This window comes from Miniopterus natalensis, chromosome 2, assembly GCF_054644295.1.
Source record: "Miniopterus natalensis isolate mMinNat1 chromosome 2, mMinNat1.hap1, whole genome shotgun sequence".
Lineage (NCBI taxonomy): Eukaryota > Metazoa > Chordata > Mammalia > Chiroptera > Miniopteridae > Miniopterus > Miniopterus natalensis.
The window spans coordinates 187,000,024-187,020,999 of NC_142082.1; the positions used below are offsets into that span (position 1 = coordinate 187,000,024).

General features: G+C 44.3%; 1 protein-coding gene across 5 annotated transcripts in view; it reads left to right on the forward strand.

Moving 5' to 3' along the window:
* PPP6R2 (protein phosphatase 6 regulatory subunit 2) overlaps positions 1 to 20,976 on the forward strand; it is a 59,867-nt gene that overhangs the window by 727 nt on the left and 38,164 nt on the right. For 3 of the 5 annotated variants that reach the window (XM_087815008.1, XM_087815007.1, XM_087815009.1), the window contains exon 2: positions 19,209 to 19,335. The gene's annotated coding sequence lies outside the window, so the exon portion shown is untranslated. Of the gene's footprint in view, positions 1 to 700; positions 1,232 to 15,158; positions 15,354 to 19,208; positions 19,336 to 20,976 lie in introns of those variants that run through there. The other 2 variants (XM_016211689.2, XM_016211688.2) reach the window with 2 other exon arrangements.

Consider the following 20,976-nt stretch of genomic DNA (forward strand, 5'->3'; position numbering starts at 1 on the left):
CCCCCACGTCGGACCGGCCCGCGCGTCCCGCCCGCGGCTTCTCCAGCTGCCCCCCCCCCGTCACCTCCCCCACGGCCTCTTCTGCCATGCCCTTGGCCTCCAGCTCCCGGGCCTTCGCCGCCTCGCTCAGCTGTTCCCGTCCTCACGCCCCTTCCCTTTCTTTCCCCGTTCGGCGTCCCTGACTCACCTGAGCCAAGTCTGGAAGGTGAGAAGCAGCTAGCGGAGCGGGGCACGGCGGGGACCCCGAGGTGCCCCCTCCAGGACCCGGCTAGGACGCGTGTGGCCAGGAGCCCGGGTCAGAGCCCTGGCCTGCTCGCCACGCTGCTCCCTGCACGTCCTGCTCCCGAGTCCTGCGGGGACCTGGCCACAGATGGAGCAGGGAGGTGGGACATGGGACGTGCGGAAGACCAGAGGGAGCGGTGCTGGGAGTGGGCGTGGTGAGGCTCAGACCTGGGTGGTGGGCGTGGGGAGGTTTTGCAGGTAGAGCTGTTGGGACTTGCCCATCCGAGGGACAGAGGGCTCAGGGTGATGGAACAGGTGGGTGGACGCGGCCGCTGCTCACGGTGGGTGGTGGCCCTCGTGGGGAGTTACTGTAGGTTGGCCGACAGTAATGGGTGTCTCCCAGAAGACCTGGAGCCAGAGGGACGCCAGGCTGCGGGGGAACCCCAGCAGGGGGTGGTTAAAGCCTTGGGAATGGCCACCTATTCACACACACGGAGCACAGGAGTTGGCGTTCATTGTGTGCGGCTGTGACCCATTTCATTTAGTCCTCAAGACCCCTGGGGCATAGGAACCTTACCCCTGTGAAGAAACTGAGCGGTACAGCAAGTAGGACTTGTGCCCTGGCAGGCTGACTAAAGCCTTCCCTCTCCCCCCCTTATTTTGGTTAAGGAAGAGGTTAACTTTAAAAATACTGTTTTAAATTTTTAAATGATGATAGGTGATTATATACCAACCACTTTTGTGTGTGCCTGTGCGTGTGTGTTCTTGTTTAGAAAAACAAGCCCAGGTGCTTTTTATTTTATTTTTTGTTAATCCTCACCCGAGGATGTTTTCTCTATTGATTTTTAGAGAGTGGAAGGGATGTGAGAAAGAGACATGGATTGGTTGCCTCCCACATGCATCCCAACCAGGGCCAGGGATCGAATCTGCAACTCAGGTACGCGTCCTTGACCAAGAATTATACAGACCAGTGCTCTAACCACTGAACCACCTGCCAGGGCAAGCCCAGGTACTTTTTAAAGTGTATTACCTATACCATCTTATTTAATTCTTCTTCTTTTTCTTTTTTTTTTTTTTTTCAAATAAAGTGCTTTACCTTTTATTATTCTTGTATCCTTGTGAGATATAACATTTTGACATAAAGTGAGTATGTGACTTGCACAGAATTTACTGTACACCAAAGTGAAAACCAGGGCTAAATTCTACATTTTTAACCTGGGAACTGTTTAATTCTGAAAACAACCTAATGATGTAGTTACTCTTAATATTCCTGTTAATACTCATAAGAACACCGAGGCACAAAACAATTAGGTGACATACCCAAGGACACAGCAAGCAAACGAGTGGGTTGTGCCCATGGTGGTCTGAGTGCAGAATGCAATTCAAAGGATCCAGAGACAGTCACATTCTCACCCTGCCCCCAGCCATCTGGGAATTCGTGTCATGTCCATGTAGAGCAGCCAGCCCTCTTCTTTTTAGCATCAAATAGGCAATTGTACAATCTTATAGTTCTCTAAAAAATTCCACCGTTTAAAAATTATTGAAAATTTTACATCCATTGTAATGTACAGATCTTAAATATATAAAGTTGATGAATTTTAACAAATGTATACACCATTGTGTCCATCACTCATGCAAAGATCTAGAACATTTCTGTCACTTCTAAAAGTTTGTGTCTCTTTACAGTTATTAGCTCTCAAAATCCCAAGGCAACCATGTTTCTAATTTCTATCATTATAGATTAATTTTGCAGGTTCATGAACTTCATGTAAATGGAGTCATAAAGCATGTGGTCTTTTATTTCTGTCTTCTTTTGCTCAGTGTAATGATTTTGTGATTTATTGATTTTGATGCCTGTATCTGTAGTTTGTCTCTTTATTTGAGTAATATTCATTTTTATGAAGGTATCATCATTTGTTTATCTCTTTTCCTATTGGTGGTCATTTGGGTTGCTTTTATTTTTTGACTATTATGACTAAAGTCATTGAAGATTCTTATTCATGGCTTTTGTTGACATATATTATTTTGGGGGGAGGGGATTGATGGGTCATAGTACTGAGTTGTGTTTAACTTTTTTGGAAACTGCCAAACAGTTTTCCAAACTGGTACCAAACGGGAATTGAACCCCTGACCCTTCTGTGCTCTGGCTGGTGCTCTAACACCTGAGCCACACCAGCCAGGGCCCTACTTGTTTCTTAATGGTGTCTTGTGATGAACAGAAAATTTTAGTTTGGATGAAGTAAAAATATGTCAATATTTTTCTTTTTTTTTTTTTTTACTCCCGTCAGTAATACATGAGAGTCCCAGTTTCTCCACATCCATGTCAGCACTTGGTATTGCCAGTCTTTAATGTTAGCCATTCAGGTGGTAGTGGTATCTCACTGTGGTTTTAATTCGTATTTCTCTGATGAATAACAATGGCAAGCAGCTTAACATGTGCTTATTGGCTACCTGTATATCTCTTGTGAAGTTTCAGGCCTTTTGCCCACTTTTTACTAGATTGTTTGTCTTTTATTTATTTTTAGGAGTTTAAAAAAATAAATTCTGGCCCTGGCCTCTGTGGCTTAGTTGGCTGGGCATTGTCCCGTGCACCAAAAGTTTGCTGGTTCGATTCCTGGTCAGGGCACATGCCTGGGTTTGGGGCTCTATCCCTGATGGGGGGTATGCAGGAGGCAGCAGATCAGTGTTTCATTTTCGCATTGATGTTTCTTTCTCTCTTCCTCTCCCTCTTCTCTCTCTCTAAAAACCAATAAAAATATCTTTAAAAAATATGTTCTGGTTATGAGTCCTTTATGATGTGTGTATGGACATACAATATAGTGAGGGAGCGGGAGGAGGAGAGGAAGTGAGGAGTGAATATTTTTTCCTATTTATGGTTTGCCTATTTGTTTCTTTTTTTTTTTTCTTTTTCTTTTTTATCCTCGTCTGAGGATATTTTTTCCATTGCTTTTCAGAGAGAGTGGAAGGGAGGGAGGGGGAGAAAGAGAAATATCAGTGTGAGAGAGAGACATGGACTGGTTGCCTCCCACACATTCCCCTGACTGGGGGTGGAGAATGAACCCGCAGCCCAGGTATGTGCCCTTGACTGGGAATCGAACCCCTGACCCTTCTGTGCTCTGGATGGTGCTCTAACAACTTAGCCACACCAGCCAGCACCCTATTTGTTTCTTAATGGTGTCTTGTGATGAACAGAAAATTTTAGTTCGGATGAATTAAAACTATGTCAATATTTTTCTTTTTTTTGGTGGAAACTTTATAGCGGTGACATTTGTATTTAGGTTTATGATTCATCTTTTTCTTTTTAACAGCTTTGTTGAAATTTTGGTACATGTGTACACATGTAAAGTCATCACAGTCAAAATAGTGTACATATCCATCACCCCCAAGTTTCATCATGCCCCTTTGTGATCCCTCACTCCCACCCTTCCCTGCCCCTCCATCTCCAAGCAAATATTGATCTACTTTCTTTTTTTTCCCTTTTTTTTTTCCAATTCTCATCCGAGGATATGTTAATTGATTTTAGAGAAAGGAAGGGAGGGGGAGAGAGAGAGAGAGAAGCATTGATTGTTCGCCTCTCATATGCACCTCAACCGGGGACCGAACCGACCACCTCGGTATGTGCTCTGACCGGGAATCAAACCCTGGACCTTTTGGTGTATTGGACGACACTTCAACCAACTGAGCCTCACTGGCCAGGGCTGATCTACATTCTGACCGACCCATCTTGCATTATTTTTTGGGTGAGGTGGAATCAGGAAACTTTTTTTTTCCATGTGGGTTATATAATCATTTTAGCATAATTCATTGAAAAGACTATCTTTTTGCATTAAATTGCATTGGAGCCTCTTGTTATAAATTACTTGAAGGTGTATGTGTAGGCTTATTTCTGGGCTTTCTGTTACGGTCCATTGGTCAATTTTTCTATCCTGTGCCCAACACCACACTGTCTGAATTACTGTCACTTAATGATAAGTCTTGAAATCAGGTAGTGTAACCTTCACTTTTACTTCTCTACAAAATTTTCTGCCAGTTTTAGAATATGCTTTTCAGTTTGTACAAAAAGTTTTGCTGGGAGTTTGTTTGGAATTACATTGAATCCATAGATTAATTTTAGAATTGAATTAACGTTGAATCTTCTGATCTGTGCACATGGTGCCTCTTTCCATTTATTTAAATCTTTAATTTTTCTCAGCAGTTTTTTGTAGTTTTCAGTATGGTGGTACACTTTTACATTCAATCCATTTGTAGATATATGATACTTTCGATGTTATTTAAAATATTTTTATAGTTTTTCAATTATTTGTTAATGTACAAAAACATAATTGGTATGTACTGATCGTGTATCCTGCAACTTTGCTCAATTCCCTTAGTTCTTAAAGTGTTTGTGTATTCCTTTGACTTTCTAGCTACATAATCATTATCTACAAATAAAGACAGTTTTACTTTTCCCAATTGTTATGCCTCTTATTTCTTTTTTTTTGCACCGTTGTACTGGCTGCTGCCTCTAATCCAGTGTTGAATAGGAATGGAGATAGTAGGCCTTCAGTTGTTGAGGAAGTTGTGTTCTAGTCCTATTGTGTGGAATGTTTTTACCATGAAAGGTGTTGGATTTTGTCCGTTGCTTCTTATGCATCTTTTGAGATGATCATTTGTTTTTGTTTTGTTTCTTTAAATATATCTTTATTGATTTCAAAGAGGGGGAGAGAGAGAGAGAGAGAGTAACATCAATATGAGAGAGTCGTCATTGATCGGCTGCCTTCTGCACGCCCCTGACTGGGGATCGAGCCCCCAACCTGGGCATGTGCCCTGACCAGGAATTGAACCCCAATCTCCTGGATCATAGGTTGATGTTCAACAACTGAGCCACACTCGGCTGGGCAATCATATGGTTTCTGCCCTTTATGCTCTCAATACATGGTGTGTTGAATTTATTGATTTTCAGATGTTAAAGCAACCTTGCATTCTTAGGATAAATCCCCTTGATGTAGTGTATAACCCTTTTTATGTGTGTCTGGACTTGGTTTGCTCATGTTTTGTTGAGGATTTCTGCATCTGTGTTCATAAGAGATATTTGCTTGCATATTTTATTTTCAGGTGATATCATTGATTTTGGTATCAGGGGTAACTGGCCTTTATAATGAGTTGGGAAGTTCTTGTTTTTGCAGATCACATTTCTAGATGGGATCATTGTCCTCAGCCTGAGCTCTTCCTTCAGTATTTCTTATATTGTGGGTGTGCCAGGGACAGATTCCCTCAGCTGTTGTTTGTCCGAAAAGGTCTCTGTTTACCCTTCAGTGTTGAAAGATTTTTTTGCTGGTTATAGAATTCTAGGTTGACAGGTTTTTCTTTCAGCCCTTTAAAGAAGTTACTCCATTATCTTTCAGAGTCTGATGTTTCTGGTGAAAAGTCAGTTGTCATTCTCATTTTCACCTGATGTCTTTGCTGTGTTCTAAGATATTTTATTTGTTTATTTATTATTTATTTATTTTTGGATACTGTGCTTTTTATATTTATTTATTTACTTATTTATTTATTTATTTATCTTTATTGTTGAGAGCATTACAGGTGTCCCATTTCCCCCCCCCCAATTGACCCCCTCCACTTTGCTCCCACCCCCTCCCCAGGCCTTTACCCCATTATTGACTGTGTCCATGGGTTATGCACATATGCATATCACTTTGGTTAATCTCTTCCCCCCTCCACCCCCCTTCCCTCTTTCCTCTGAAATATGATCATCTGTTGCATGCGTCAATGTCTCTGGATATATTTAGTTCATCAGATTCTTTTGTTCATTAGCTTCTTCGTAAAGAAGACCCTTCAACTTTTCCTGTAGTGCTGGTCTGGTGGTGATGAACTCCTTTTGCTTTTTCTTATCTGTGAAGCTCTTTATCTGACCTTCAATTCTAAATGATAGCTTTGCTGGGTAGAACAGTCTTGGTTGTCTTTCCATGTTTTTCATCACTTTGAATATTTCTTGCCACTCCCTTCTAGCCTGCAAGGTTTCTGTTTAGAAATCAGCTGACAGTCGTATGGGTGCTCCCTTGTAGGTAACTAATTGCTTTTCTCTTGCTGCTTTTAAGATTCTCTCTTTGTCTTTAACCTTTGGCATTTTAATTATGATGTGCCTTGCTGTGGACCTGTTTGGGTTCCTCTTGTTTGGGACCCTCTGTGCTTCCTGGACTTGTAAGTCTATTTCTTTCCTCAGGTAGGGGAAGTTTTCTGTAATTATTTTTTCAAATAGGTTTTCAATTTCTTGCTCTCTTTCTTCCCCTTCTGGCATCCCAATAATATGAATATTGGGCCTCTTGAAGTTGTCCCAGAGACTGCTTATACTATCTTCATATTTCTGGATTCTTTTTTCATTTTTAAATATATCTTTATTGATTTCAGAGAGAGGAAAGGAGAGGAAGGGAGGGATAGAAACATCAATGATGAGAGAGTCATTGATCGGCTGCCTCTGGCATGCCCCTGACTAAGGATCGAGCCTGCAACCTGGGCATGTGCCCTGACCGGGAATCGAACCCCAATCGCCTGGATCCTAGGTCAATGCTCAATCGCTGAGCCACGCCTGGCTGGGCTGGATTTTTTTTTCTTTTTTCTCTTCTGGTTGGGTGTTTTTGTTTCCTCATGTTCCAAATTGCTGATTTGATTCTCAGTGTCCTCTACTCTGCTCTTGATTCCCTGTAAATTATTCTTCACTTCAGTTCTTGTAGCCTTCATTTCAAATTGGTACTTTATTATGTTATCAATTTTCTCAGTTATTTCTCTAATAATATGCTTAAACAACTTTATAAATAAAGTTCTGAATTCTGTATCTGTTAGCTTGCTTGGATCTATTTCATTTTGTTCCTCTTCTAGAGATTTCTCCTGTTCTTTCCTTTGTGGCATGTTTCTTTGCCTCCACATTTTTGCTGCTTCCAGGTGTTTGTTTCTAAGTATTAGGTAGAGCTGCTATGTCTCCTGGAATTTGTAGAGTGGCTTTGTGTAGTCAGTGTCCTGTAGGGTCCAGTGGCTCAGCCTCTCCAGTCACCTGAGCTGGGTCTTCTAGGTGCTCCCCTGTGTGGGCTGTGTGCACTGTCCTGTTGTAGTTGAGCCTTGGTTGCTGTTGGCGTCACTGGGAGGAATTGACCCCCGGCCAGTCAGCTGTGAGGACCAGCTGCAACTACAGCCAAAGAGCTGCTGTGCTGGGGACACCCCTGTGGATCAGGATTTACTTCAGTGGGGCTTTGGTGTTCACCAAGTGTGCCCCTTGAGTGTGTCACTTGTGGATGTGGTAGGGTTGTAATCCAGCGTGGTCGAGTCTGACCACCAGGTGCACTGTCTCTGGGATCTCCTGGGAGGTGCAAAGTCAGCCTGTGCCAGTGCCTTGCCCAGGGCCACCCAGCATGGGCTACACTGCAAACCGTAGTTGGCTGCTACTTGTGCTCGGCTTGGAGGTGTCCAGGAGAGGCCAAGCTATGAACCAATGCAGGCTGCCGTTAGTGCCAGGCCTGGAACCACTTATCAAGCCGTATGGGACACGCTGCTGCTTGTTTGAGAGATTTTAGGAAAGTCCTAAGCATGAGGCTTGAGAGGCCACTTGCACAGAAAAGCCCCTGGAAATGGCCTGGATGAGCTTGCAGGTAGGGAGGAGCGGGGCCAAGGGTGTGAGTGAGGTGCTGGTGATTCAAATATGGTGCCTGCCTACTGACTGTGTGCGGGAGGGCTTGCCAAAGGAGCAGTGGCCTCTGCCAGCCCTTCTGCCTGGGAGAAAGCTGCCCCTCCACCTCTCGCCCGGATTTCAGGCAGGTTAGTTTCTCCCCAAATGTCCCAGGTTCCTTTCAAGCTGCTGCCCGGCACTGGGGCTCAGAGGGAGCATGTCTGAGTCCCTGCGTGGGCCCTTTAAGAGGAGGGCCCCTCACCCTCCGTGACCCTCAGCCTGGGACTCCCACACCCTCTGTGACCCTCAGCCACAGTCCCCGCTGGTTTTCACAGCCCCAAGTTGTGGGAACTTTTCTTCCCGGCCCTGGAGCCCTGGGCTGGGGCCCTGCTGTGAGGCTGGGACTCCTCCCCTCTCCGGGAAACCTCCTCCGCTGAGATGTCCCTCCCTGGTTTAAACCACAGCACCAGGTGTGGGCCCCCTGCCGCATCTCCCCGATTCAGCCCCCATCTGCCCGTGCCTCCACCTCTCCAGCGGTCTCAATGCTGCTTTAGTTCCCTGGTTGCAGGGCTTCTGCTCAGCCAGATTTCAGGAGGTTCTGAGCGATGGTGGTTCTGTATTTTAGTTGTAATTTTGATGTGGTTGCGGGTGCAGCTGTTACCTACACCGCCATCTTGTTTCTCTCCTTTTTATTTATTTTTATTAAATAAATAAGTACTCTATTTCTATTACATTTTTTCTCATTCAGTTTGATGGTAATTTTCTGAGTTTGGTGTTTTTATATTTATCCTTCCTGGATTTTCTTCAACCCGTGGCTTTCTGGGTTGACATATTTAATTAACTTAGGAAACCTTTTCGCTCTTGTTTCATTCTCCTTTCCTCTTGGCACTCCAGTAACATCTATTTTAGATTGTTTGATATTATCCCACAGTTGCTGAGCTTGGCTCTATTTTATTTATTTTTTTAAATATATCTTTATTGATTTCAGAGAGAGGAAAGGAGAGGGAGAGAGAGAGAAACGTCAATGATGAGAGAGTCATTGATCAGCTGCCTCCTGCTCGCCCCCAACTGGGGACCGAGCCCGCAACCCGGGCATGTGCCCTGACCGGGAATTGAACCCTGATCGCTTGGATCCTAGGTCGATGCTCAACCGCTGAGCCACGCCCAGCTGGGCTGGCTGTATTTTAAAAATTATTTTCTCTCATTGTTTACATGAGTATATTTTGTAAATCCATTGCTTTTCCTTGTTCACTCTATTCAATCATTTTTATCCAGTGACATTTAATTCCAGGTACTGGAATTCCAGGTATTTTTAATTTTATGATTTCCTTTTGGTTCTTCTTTCAAGTTTGCAAGTCTCTGCTAATTTCCCACCTGTTCATCCCTTCTGCCCTCTTTTCCCAAAATCTTGTAACATATTTATAATTGCTGTTTTGAAGTTCTCGTCTGCCAGCTGCAACATATGGTCATTTGTGGGTTCTGCAGATGGTTTTTTCTCTTGATCAGGGGTTACATTTTTCTGCTTTGCATGTCTAGTAACTGTTGTATAATGGACACTGTGGACAGTACATTCTAGAGACTGTTTTAGGTTATCTTCCCTTAAAGAGTGTTAAGTTTTGTTAGGGCTAGCTATTAAATTACTGGGAGATCATCTTGATCCTGTAGAAGCTTTTCAAGGGTGGATCTGTTTTGTTTTTGTCCTAAGTTTTAGGGCACAGCCCTTAGTTCAGCATGTTTTTTACTCTTAAGATATGGCCCGTCTGGAGTTTTAATGGAAAACCCTTCTAATTTGGCAGAACGAACACTCCAAATTGTATCTTCCAGTGTTAGACAACTGTTGAAATCTTTGCTTATCTCTTTCACCTCACAATAGCTGCTTTCTGCTTGGTCGGTTGCTATGTCTGTCTCTGTCTCTCTGTCTCTCTCTGAGCTTTATTGCGGTATAAATCACCTATAAAATGGTAAGGTATTTAAAGTACATGATAATTTTACATATGTGTATATACCTTGTGTGACAGGGTTCTTCCCATCTAGTTAATTAGCATATCCATCACCTCCCATATATATATGTGTATGTGTGTGTGTGAGAGAGAGAGAGAACATTTAACTTGTGCCCCCTTAGCAAATTTCAATTTTACAACATGGTGCCGTCAGCTACAGTCCCCACGTTTCACATTTGGTCCTCCGACCACATTCATCTCATAGCTGAGTGTTTGCACCTTTTACCAGCTTCTTCTACCCCTTCCCCCCACCCTGGCAGTCACTTCCTACTCTGTTTCTATGAGTTTGACTTTTTTTCGTGTTTGGTTTCTTGGCATCTATCTCATCCCACTGTGTGCAGCTCAGGAGTGAGCCAAGGATTTGGGAGGAATTTTAATGCAGATTTTTGAGGATTTTCCCTTCTTTGTTGGATTTCCCCTTCAGTTTTCATCTTTTCAGCTTTTCTGTAGCCCTGATCTCTGACCTCTGAACTCTTTTTTCCTCCAGTAGTATGACTCTGTAAGCACTATCTGACCTACGCACTGCTGTTCAGCTCTCTGAGCATTGGGGGTACCCTCAGTGTTGAGCTCCAATTTCTGTTCTCTTCTTTTTTAAAATTTATTTTATTTATTTTTAAATATGTCTTTATTGATTTCAGAGGAAAGGGGGGAGAGAGAGAAACATCAGTGATGAGAGTCATTGATTGGCTGCCTTTTGTGTGCCCCCCACTGGGGATCAAGCCCGAAACCTCGGCATGTGCTCTGACCGAGAATCTAACTGTGATCTCCTGGATCCTAGGTCAATGCTTAACCACTGAGCCACAAGGGCTGGGCCCCTTCTTTTTTTTTAAAAAAAGTATATCTTTATTGATTTCAGAGAGAGGAATGGAGAGGGAGAGAGAGAGAAACATCAATGATGAGAGAGTTGGCATTGATCAGCTGCCTCCTGCACGCCCCCAACTGGGGATTGAGCCTGTAACCTGGGCATGTGCCCTGACCGGGAGTCAAACCGGATCTCCTGGATCCCAAGTTGATGCTCAAGTGCTGAGCCACGCCCAGCCAGGCTTCTGTTCTCTTCTTCCCACGATTCTGTTTCCTCCAATTTCTGCATGCCTTCAGTTGGTCTCCAGCACCTTCAAATAGCTGTTTTAATATTTTGTCTAGAGTTTGTAATTATTATCATCAAGCTGCTTCACCACTTCTGGAACCAGAACTCTCAGGCTGGACTTTTAAGTCCTGCATTATATGTGCCAAAGGGAGGGAAGAGAGACCAGGACTAGATGTTGGGGCACTCTTGCTTGTAGAGGAAGTGGAAGCTGACAAGGGGTAGCTACAGGAGTGAGGAAATTAGGAGGGTGTGGTGCCAAGGAGCCTACAAGAGGCTGCTCCTTCCACGTCAGACCATGAGGTGTTGAATGAGGTGTTGAATGAACGGAGGGGTAGTTCTTGGTCGTCACTGGCTTCCTAGACAGAAACAGTCTGGTGGTACGATGGGTAGCGAGGCCTGATAGGAGGAGAGGGATGGGGGCAGAAAGAGCAGACAGTTCCTTGAGGAAGCTTTGCTGTGAACAGGGATTGGAGAAATGTCTGGGGCAGGGTGTTTGCCGGTGCACATGTTGTGCAGGCATGTGCACACAGACCAGAAGGCACTGGAGATTCCAGAGGGAGATGCACAGAGGAGCAGCTTTGGGAAAGTGTGAGGGGTGCGGACTAGAAAATGGGGGAGGGCTGGCCTTTGGGAGCAAGGACCCATTTCCATCATAGCAGGAGGAAGGCAGGGAATGGGAGAGGTCCCAGGTGAGACCTTTTGCTTTTTCTGTGAATTCAGGGCATATGGGTGCTGGAGGGTGGAGGAAAGAATAGAAGGAATAAAAAGTATTAGTTATCTGTTGCATCCGACCATCCCAGTAATGTGTGGATTAAAACAAACATCTTTGTTTCTGGTCAGGAGTCTGTGGGTTCAGCCCAGTTTGGGTTGAGTTCAGCCGGATGGCTCCTCTCCACTTCTGTATATAACTGGGGCCTTGGCTCAATGCTCAGGCCTCATCACCCTAGGGAGGCCTAATGGGTCCTTACACACTGGTCACAGGATTCCAAGAGGCTGAGGGTAGAAGCTGTAAAGCCTCTTGAAGCTGAGGCTCCGAGCTGCACCTGTTCCTCTCCCCATCGTGCCACCTTCTGCAGCAGGTTACAGGAGTCACGGGATGGCAGGTAGACTTCACTTCTTGATATAAGGAGCTACACAGAATTTGTGCTCATCTGAAATTTGTCACAGTTGTCTTAAGAGAGGGAAACTAGCTCCCACTTGAGATTTGTGGCCATGAATTTAAAATGAGTGAAACTTGCCTGGCGGACATGGCTTGGTGGTTGAGCATTGACCTATGATCCAGGAGATCAAGGTTCAGTTCTGGTTGGGGCACTTGCTGGGGTTGTGGGCTTGATCCCCAGTAGGGGGCGTGCAGGAGGCAGCTGATCAGTGATTCTCTCTCATCATTGATGTTTCTATCTCTCCCTCTCCCTTCCTCTCTCTCTGAAATCAATAAAAAAAACCACATAAAAATAAATAAAAATGTAAAAAAATAAAATGAATGAAACTCAGGCCAGGGAGGTCTTCTCTGACCAACAGCCTCTTGCTCCTGAATGATAACAGTTGTTTATACTTACTGGACGCTTACTGTTTGCCAGGCATGTGTTGGGCATTTTATATAGATTATCTTGTTTCATTTTCGCATTGACCCTTTGAGGTATATACTAACATCATCTATGTTTTACAGTTGGGGAGACTGAGATGCCGAGAGTTTAAGAAACTTAGGTCAGTAAGTGGTGGGGCTGAGCTTCTGGCTAGGCAGTTGCATCTGAAGTTGAGGTTCAGCCACCAGGCATACCACCTTTGTGGAAGACACGTCTTCCACTCCATGAACACTGTGAGAGCTAATTACACCAGGCACTCCCGGGGCAGGCCTGGCTCCAAGCACTGGACTTGCCCCAGCCAGCCCTTATACCCACTCTAGGAGGTCAGTGTTTCTATCCCAGTCTACAGGGATGCCCCAAGGCACAGGAAACTGGGTGGTTCTGTCCTCAAGGCTGGAAGATAGGATGCTCTGGGCCTGTGCCTGCCTGGCCATCTCCCTCACAGTAGGCCCTGCCAGAGTCCTTTGGGACCTGTCTTCTCTGCTAGAGCTCAGGCTCTTTGGGGTGGAGTTCTCTTTGTCTCATTCTCTCTCTTTGTGCCTGGTCCCCTCTGTCTGGGCTGCTGTTGGCAGTCAAACCTTTGGAGCTTCTCGTCAGGAATTTGACTGCCACCTGTCAGCCTGCTGATGTTTCACTTTCTCATTTAGGTATAATTCACATACCCTGAAATCCACCGTCTTAAAGTGTACAATTCAGTGACTTTTAGTATATTTACAAGTTTGTGCAGCCATCACGACTAACTCCAGAGCGTTTTGTCACCCCATAAAGAAACCATTGCTCCATTTTAAAGACCTGCACCTCTCTCTCCCCAGGATCTCATTTCCCCTTGAGACTATGAGACCTAGCTCTGTCCCTTTCTTGGCTCTGCCCATGGCCCTCCCTGGACCATGCAGCCCTGGGTAGTACCTTCATGTTATCTCTCTCCACCTTCATCACTCCTCCTTCACCTGTTTGGATACCTTTTCTCTTCATCGACTGGGCCAGAATCTGGTGTCATGTGGAGACGGAGAATGTGGACTTTTCTGTTAGCCAGCTGGGTTCAAGTTCTGGAACTGACATTTATTAACCTTGTGGCCTGGGCCTGTTCTGGGACTTTGCCCTGTGAACTGGGGCTGTGGTGAGCTGCCTGCACATTGAGCTGATTGGGCAGTGCACGGATGTAGTAGAGCTCTGGAGGCAGTTGACTGTGTCTGCTAAACCGAGAGGTGTTTGTCTTGTGGCCTAGCAGTTCCATGTCCAAGATAATAGAAGCTGGGAAATACTCACTGCACAAGAGGGTGCGTGTCCAGAATGTCCAGGCACCTCGTTTGTGGTAGTGATAAATCAGGAACAGCCTGGGAATGCTTCAATAGGGATCTGACAAAAACTCCTTTTTATATAGAGGAATAGTGCCTACCATATTCAAAGTGAAAGAATTAGAACTACCTGTAGCAGTATAGATACTTTTCTGAAATACAAAGTTGGTCTTAAAACAATTGGAGAGCCCCGCCCGCATGGCTGAGTGGTTGAGCATCGACCTATGATCCAGGAGATCCCAGTTTGATACCCAGTCAGGGCACATGCCTAGGTTGTGGGCTGGATCCCCAGTGGGGGGCGCGTGTTGGAGGCAGCCGATCAATAACTCTCTCATTATTGATGTTTCTATCTCTCTCTCCTTCTCCCTTCCTCTCTCTGAAATCAATAAATATATATTTTTAAAAAACCAAAACCAATTGGAGAGCCCTGGCTGGTTTGACTCAGTGGTTAGGGTGTCAGCCCGCGGACTGAAGGGTCCCAGGTTCGATTTTGATCAAGGGCATGTACCTCGGTTGCAAGCTTGATCCCTAGCCCTGGTCAGGGTGCATGCTGGAAGAAACCAATTGATGTGCTTCTCTCACATCAATGTTTCTCTCTCTCTCTCTCTCTTTCTCTCCCTCCCTCCCTTCCACTTTCTCTGAAAAGCAATGGAAAAATATCCTTAGGTGAGGATTTAAAAAAACCCACAAACAATTGGAGAGCACATGTGTATGTTATAAAGTATTTCAGTATATTCTTAAAATAGTGCATTACTCATAGACACATGAACAGTGAAAGAATGCAGTTATGATGCTGCAAGTTAACGATTATCTTTCAGGAGGAAGGGAGTGGAACGGGTTGTGGGTTCCTCGATGTATTAGAAAGTGTGGTTTTTTTAAGTAGCAGGCATATGTGAACAGTTCTTAACATTTATTAAATCTCAGTATATGGGTATTTGTCATGCTCTTCTGTGGACCTTTTTATATTTTGAAATATTTTCATAATTTAAAATAAATAAAAATACTTAAAATCAGATGGTTATAATGTGATACTGTAAAAGAGGTGTAAACAGACTCCCATGTGAATTCTGAGGAAGGGCTCGGGAAAGCTTGATGTGAGGTGCTGGGGATGAACTTTGGATTGAAGAGCAGGCAGGACTTTGCCAAGTAGGGAGGGAGGGCGGGAGGAGGTGGGGCCCTGTGCAGAGTGTTGGTTGTGAGAGACCCTCTGCCTGTTTAGGAAGTGGTGAGTATTGGTTAGGGAGTGGGGGGGGTGGGGGGGTGGAGGAAGCAGAACCCCAGCTGTGGTTCCACCTAAGGTACCCTCCGGTAGAGGCTAACAGGAAAAGTACAGTGTGTGCTTTGTTCTCTTTTCCTCTTCTGCCTTTTTTTGGATTGAGTATTTTTATGATTCTATTTGGGTCTTTGTGTGTCTTTCATGTCTCCATTTAACATGTCTAGTTTTTCCTCTGGGTTTTTGAAGACTGGGACTGCAGTTGTAACAGTGTGCAAATGTCTGTCTGCTGACTCTGTCACCTGTCATTTCAGGTTGGTTCTAATTGATTTTTCTCCTCATTACAGTTTGTGTTTTCTTGCTTCCTTGCATGCCTGGTAATTTCTGATTGGATGCCAAGACACTGAATTTTTCTTATTGGATGCTGGATATTTTTGTATTTCTATAAATATTCTTGACCTTTTTTCTGGGATGTGGTTAAGTTACTTAGAAACAGTTTGATTCTGGTGGGTCTTTCTTTTAAGTTTTGTTGGTGGGGCCAGAGGAATGTTTAGACTAGGGCTGATTTTGCCCCAGACTGAGGCAAAAGTCTCCTGAGTACTTTGTCCAGTGCCCTGAGAATTAGGAAGTTTTCCACTGTGACTGGGAGGAGGAGTGACTGTCCCCGGTTCCCTGTGAACTCGAGGGTTGCTCCTGTTAACCCTTTATAGAGTGCTGCTTTGCCTGGCGTGGATGTCTGCCTGCACATCTCTGTGCCACTCTGTCCCCTCCAGGGGTCTGTCTGTGCATGCCAGTGCCTTGGCCTCAGGAGTTGCTGGACTCCACCTGGCTCCTCTGCTGTGGCCCAGAACTATGTGCTTTCCAGACAGAAAGCTGGGCCGTGAAAGGGCTCCTCTCATTTCCCTTCTGTTGGGGACCACTGTTCTTCATTGCCTGGTGGCCGTTGTCTTGAAAACCTTTCCACATATTTTACCCTTTAATTTTTTTTAGTTGTTCCAGGTGGGAAGGTAAATTTCCCTGTAGCAAAAGCATCAAGAACAGAGGTTTTAGAATGAAGGTACAAGGTGGCCTTTAAAATAGCCATGGGACCTAGGAGAATGTTGACCCCCTTTCTGGTTGGGATGCCTGGGAAAGAGGGCAGAGGTGGCCTTTTCTTGGGTGGTAATCAAGGGAATTCATGGGTTTAAGGAAGGAGATGGGGGAGGGGAGGGCTTGGGAGAAGGGTTCCATAGGAAAACCCAGGGCTATAGAATGAGATCCTGAGGGCATGGTAAGAAGACAGACCCACCATGATGATAGAGTCTGGGCTGGAGGACACAGGTGACAGAAGGCTTGTGCTCTGCAGTGGGAGGGTGTGGGAGAGCGTGATGACCCTCAGGATATGTGCCTGTTATGGAGAAGGTGCACACGTTCCCTGGCTGTATGTCCCTCCTGGTGTCCCAGCTGTTTGGGGCTACAGGTGCCCATTCTTCCAGCTCCTGTTACGTAGAATCTACCAAGAAGATGTATGTGTAGCCCTGGCTGGTGTGCTCAGTGGTGAGAGTCTTGGCCCACACACGAAGGGTCACAAGCGGGTTCGAGTCCCAGTCAAGGGCACATACCTGGGTTGCAGGTTTAATCCCTGGCCCCAGTTGGGGTGTGTGTGGGGGGCAACCAATCAATGTGTCTCTTTCACATCGATGTTTCTCTCTCCCCCCTTTCTCCCCCCCTTCCACTCTCTCTAAAATTCGATGGAAAAAATATCCTTAGGTGAGGATTAACCAAAAAAGATGTATGTGTAAAAGCATTGGTTCCAAGGTAGACAAAACAGGCCTAAGGTCAGCCTTATAGAAATAATTCATTATTTTGAAAGTCAATGTTGTTGAATTATGTAGCTTAATAATTTGAATTATGAAATGTTAGATGTAAGAAGATTTATCTGTTTCAGAAGATGATAGTGTGGACTTATTCCTGGCTTACTAGCACAGCTTTGACTGTCTTTTTTAGTTTAATTTTTTTTTTTTAATATATCTTTATTGATTTCAGAGAGAGGAAAGGAGAGGGAGAGAGAAAGATAGAAACATCAGTGATGAGAGAATCATTGATCGACTGCAGCCCGCAACCCGGGCATGTGCCCTGACTGGGAATCGAACCCTGATCAGCTGGATCCTAGGTCGACGCTCAAACACTGAGCCACGCCCAGCCGGGCTTTCGTTTGATTTTTATATGACATTTAAAAACACACAGATACACACCTGAAACCTAATAATTTTGTTAACCAATGTCACCCCAATAAATTCAATAAAATTGAAACAAAACAAAAGCAGAAAACACAAATGTAGAGAACACGCAGTGAACCTGTGTACTCATGGCCCACGTCAGCAGTGATCAACATTTCGCCAGCTCTTTTTTCATCTGTCCCTTTTTCTCTTACATTTCCTTTTTTTTTGTTAATCCTCACTTGAGGATGTTTTTTCCCATTGATTTTTAGAGAGTTCCGGGTGCGGGGGACACCAATGTGAGAGAGACACACTGATTGGTTGCTTTCCGAGTGCACCCTGACCTGGGCAGGAGTGGGGGGGGGTGTCGAACCTGCAACCCAGGTATGTGTCCCTGACCAGGAATCAAACCTTCGATCCTTCTGCAGGCAGGCTGGCATTCTAACCACTGAGCCACACCAGCCAGGGCAGTTCCTGATTTTTTGCAGAATATTTTAAAAGCAAATCCGAGAAATAATATCAATTCACCCTGAGTACTTCACTTTTTCTAGTAAGGGAACTTTTTATTTTTAAAAACATAGCTACATGTCATTATTACAACTAAGGGAATTGACGGTAGTTCCTTAATATCTAATGCCAGTCTGTACTCAGATTTCCCTAATAGCTTCAAAAATATCTGTTTCCACTTGATTTGTTCTAATTGGATCCAAAAAAGGTCTAAATATTACTTTGATAATTGTCTTATATTCTAGATTAGTACCCCTCTCTGTTGATAAAATCTGGTTTTCAAAAGGTAAAATCGTGACTTTATTTTTTAATATATATCTTTATTGATTTCAGAGAGAGGAAGGGAGAGGGGGAGAGAGAGATAGAAACATCAGTGATGAGAGAGTCATTGATCGGCTGCCTAGCCCGCAACCCGGGCATGTGCCCTGACCAGGAATCGAACCCCGATCGCCTGGATCCTAGGTCTATGCTCAACTGTTGAGCCATGTCCGGCCGGGCTAAAATCATGACTTTAAAGCAAATACAAAGTGAGTAGCCTCAGGCTCCATGTGTCCATGCTTTTGCTGTAGACTTGGAGTCAGTCATTTCACCAGGCAGTGGTGGTCACCTGACTTGGAAATGGTATTTAGAGTCACTGTTGGAGCACTCTTAGGTGCTTTTCTTTTAGACACTGTAATGGATTATCAGTCACCTTGTGACCAGGAATATGCTTTTTTTTTTTTGAGACAGAGAGAGAGGAAGGGAGAGAGAGAGAAACAGATTTGTCCTTCCACTTATTTTATGCATTCATTGGTTAATTCTTGTACGTGTCCTGATTGGGGATTGAACCTTCCACCTTGGTGTATTGGGATGATGGTCTGACCATCTGAGTACCCAGCCAGGGCAGGAACATGCATTTCTTTTCTTTTTTAATCCTCACCTGAGGATATTTTTTTCCATTGCTTTTCAGAGAGAGTGGAAGGGAGAGAGAGAGAAAAAAACATTGATGTGAGAGAGACACGTCAGTTGGTTGCCTTCTGCAAGTGCCCCAGCTGGGGCCTGGGATCCAGCCTGCAACCGAGGTATGTGCCCTTGACCAGAATCGAACTGGAGATCCTTCAGTCCGCAGCCCACACTCTAACAACACTGCCAAACTGGCTAGGGCAGGAACATGCATTTCTTGAGGTGATAGTGTAAAGTTATGAAACGGGACAACTCCATAAAGATCCTTCCCACATCCTTGAAGTCTGTGTGTGACATTCCAACCACTGGGCTTGTTAACCAGACACGGGGTTGCGCATATGGCATCAGTACCAAGCTCTCTAAAACGATACAAGGGAGGCGTTAGTCCCTTCATCGTGAAATGTCCTGATGAGTGAATGCTAAGTAAAAATGCTGATATTTGCTTGCCTTCTCCTTACCACTTTGGTAATTTATTTTATAAAAGCAGAACTTAAAATACGTTTTTTCCTTTTTATTTTTCAGGTGAAGTGATTATAAATCTTCTACTGAATGAAAGAAATTTTCTTAAAGTTGCATATACTCCAAGAAAAACCCCCAAATGTTTTTATATTTTGCTTGAATACAAAATTTAAACAAGTTTCCAGAGAAGGTAAGATGGTTTTCCTCTTGTATTCTGCTTCACTGTGATTTGTGCAAATATACTGTATGCGTATGGATGACAGCAGAGTTTAGTTTTGAAGGATGTGAGGTCTGTGGTCTTTCGGTTGTGTCTTGACCCTCCTGAGTCTGGTTTTGAGAAGCTGTGTTGTGGAAAAGTTACTTGTTCTCTCCAGATAAAATGGGGGCAGCCATGCATGTGTAGTGAGGTGCACGTGAGCTAGAGCCTTTACACTGTCATGGGTGCCACCCGGAACACACTGCCCACCTCGGGGATGGAAGAGGGAGGGAGGGACATGTGTGTAGCAGGGTTGGAGCTCCTGAAAGCTCTTGCATTGCACCCCAGTTAGGTGCCCTGAAGCCACAGATATTGAATAGTCAGATGCAGTGTGTATGTAATTATGAAATATTTGAAGAAATACATATAGAATAAAAATTAGTAATCAAAGCAAAGTACCAAAATGATCCAGGTAGGACTTTCAGAAATGAAAAAAGAGGTTGAAATTAAAAACTCAATATATGTAGATTAGACAGATTAAATGGCTGAAGGCAGAACTGTGAACTGGAATATATATCTGAAGAAGTCACACAGGGTGCGGCCCTGAGAGGTGGGAGATGGAAAGTGCGATTAAGAACATGGAGGACAGAATAAAAATGCGCAAAAAATGTATGGTTGGAGCCCTGGAGTAGCAGCGCACTGTCCCAAGCAGCATAAATGAAAGAAACATGTACCGTACGTTGGAACCATGTTAGCACGAAAGACGAAAGGATCTCTGCTAGCAGTGAGAGGTAACTGCCTGCAGCCTACGGTCGTTAGGTTGTCAGCACATCTCCTGAGCATGCGTAGCAGCCAACTGAAAGTGGAATAATTCTCCAAAGTGACGAGAGTATAAATTTCAGTATATAGAATTGTGTATCAGGTACATTTTGCAAGAAAAATAGCAACATCTTATGTTTTTGATAAATGTTAGGCTGGGTTATTTGGACTGCCCTCTATCCTTCAGCCCTACCCTAGAAAAGCAGCTGAAATTGTTGGATTCCCAAAAGAAAAAGAAATCAAAGAACTAGCAATATAGGAAGGAAGTTCTAGACCTAAGTATAATGAAAGAATCCAGAAATGTAATTTAAGCACAATGGGATGGAATCTGCCTTTGCTCTGAGGGCATTTGACCATCTGAACAAAGTGGTACTGTCTTTAGTGTTTTTGTAAGGGATGGACAGTAGTTAAGATCTACAGTCCTCTCAAGGTGAGAGCCTGAAGGAAACTATTCCCATACTGAACAGTATACAACTTCCAGAGTAGTGAGAAAAGCAGTGGAACTTTCTTTATTCGGATGGACAAAAGAAACATTTAGCAACCCTTCTGCTTGGTGATATATTGAAAGCTTTCCCTGTGAGAGTGCGAGGAAGACAGGGCTGTTTGCTCCAACCGCTCCTGCTGAGGACCACCATGGGGGTTTAGCCAGACCAGTAAATCAGAAAAATAGGGAAAAAGATGAAACAATTTGAATGGAAGAAACAAAATTGTTGTTCTTCATGGATAATTTGATTGTATATGTAAAAAGCCCCAAATAATCTACAGATAACTTATTCAAATCAATCACTTAGGAAGTTGCTGGATACAAAATCAGCT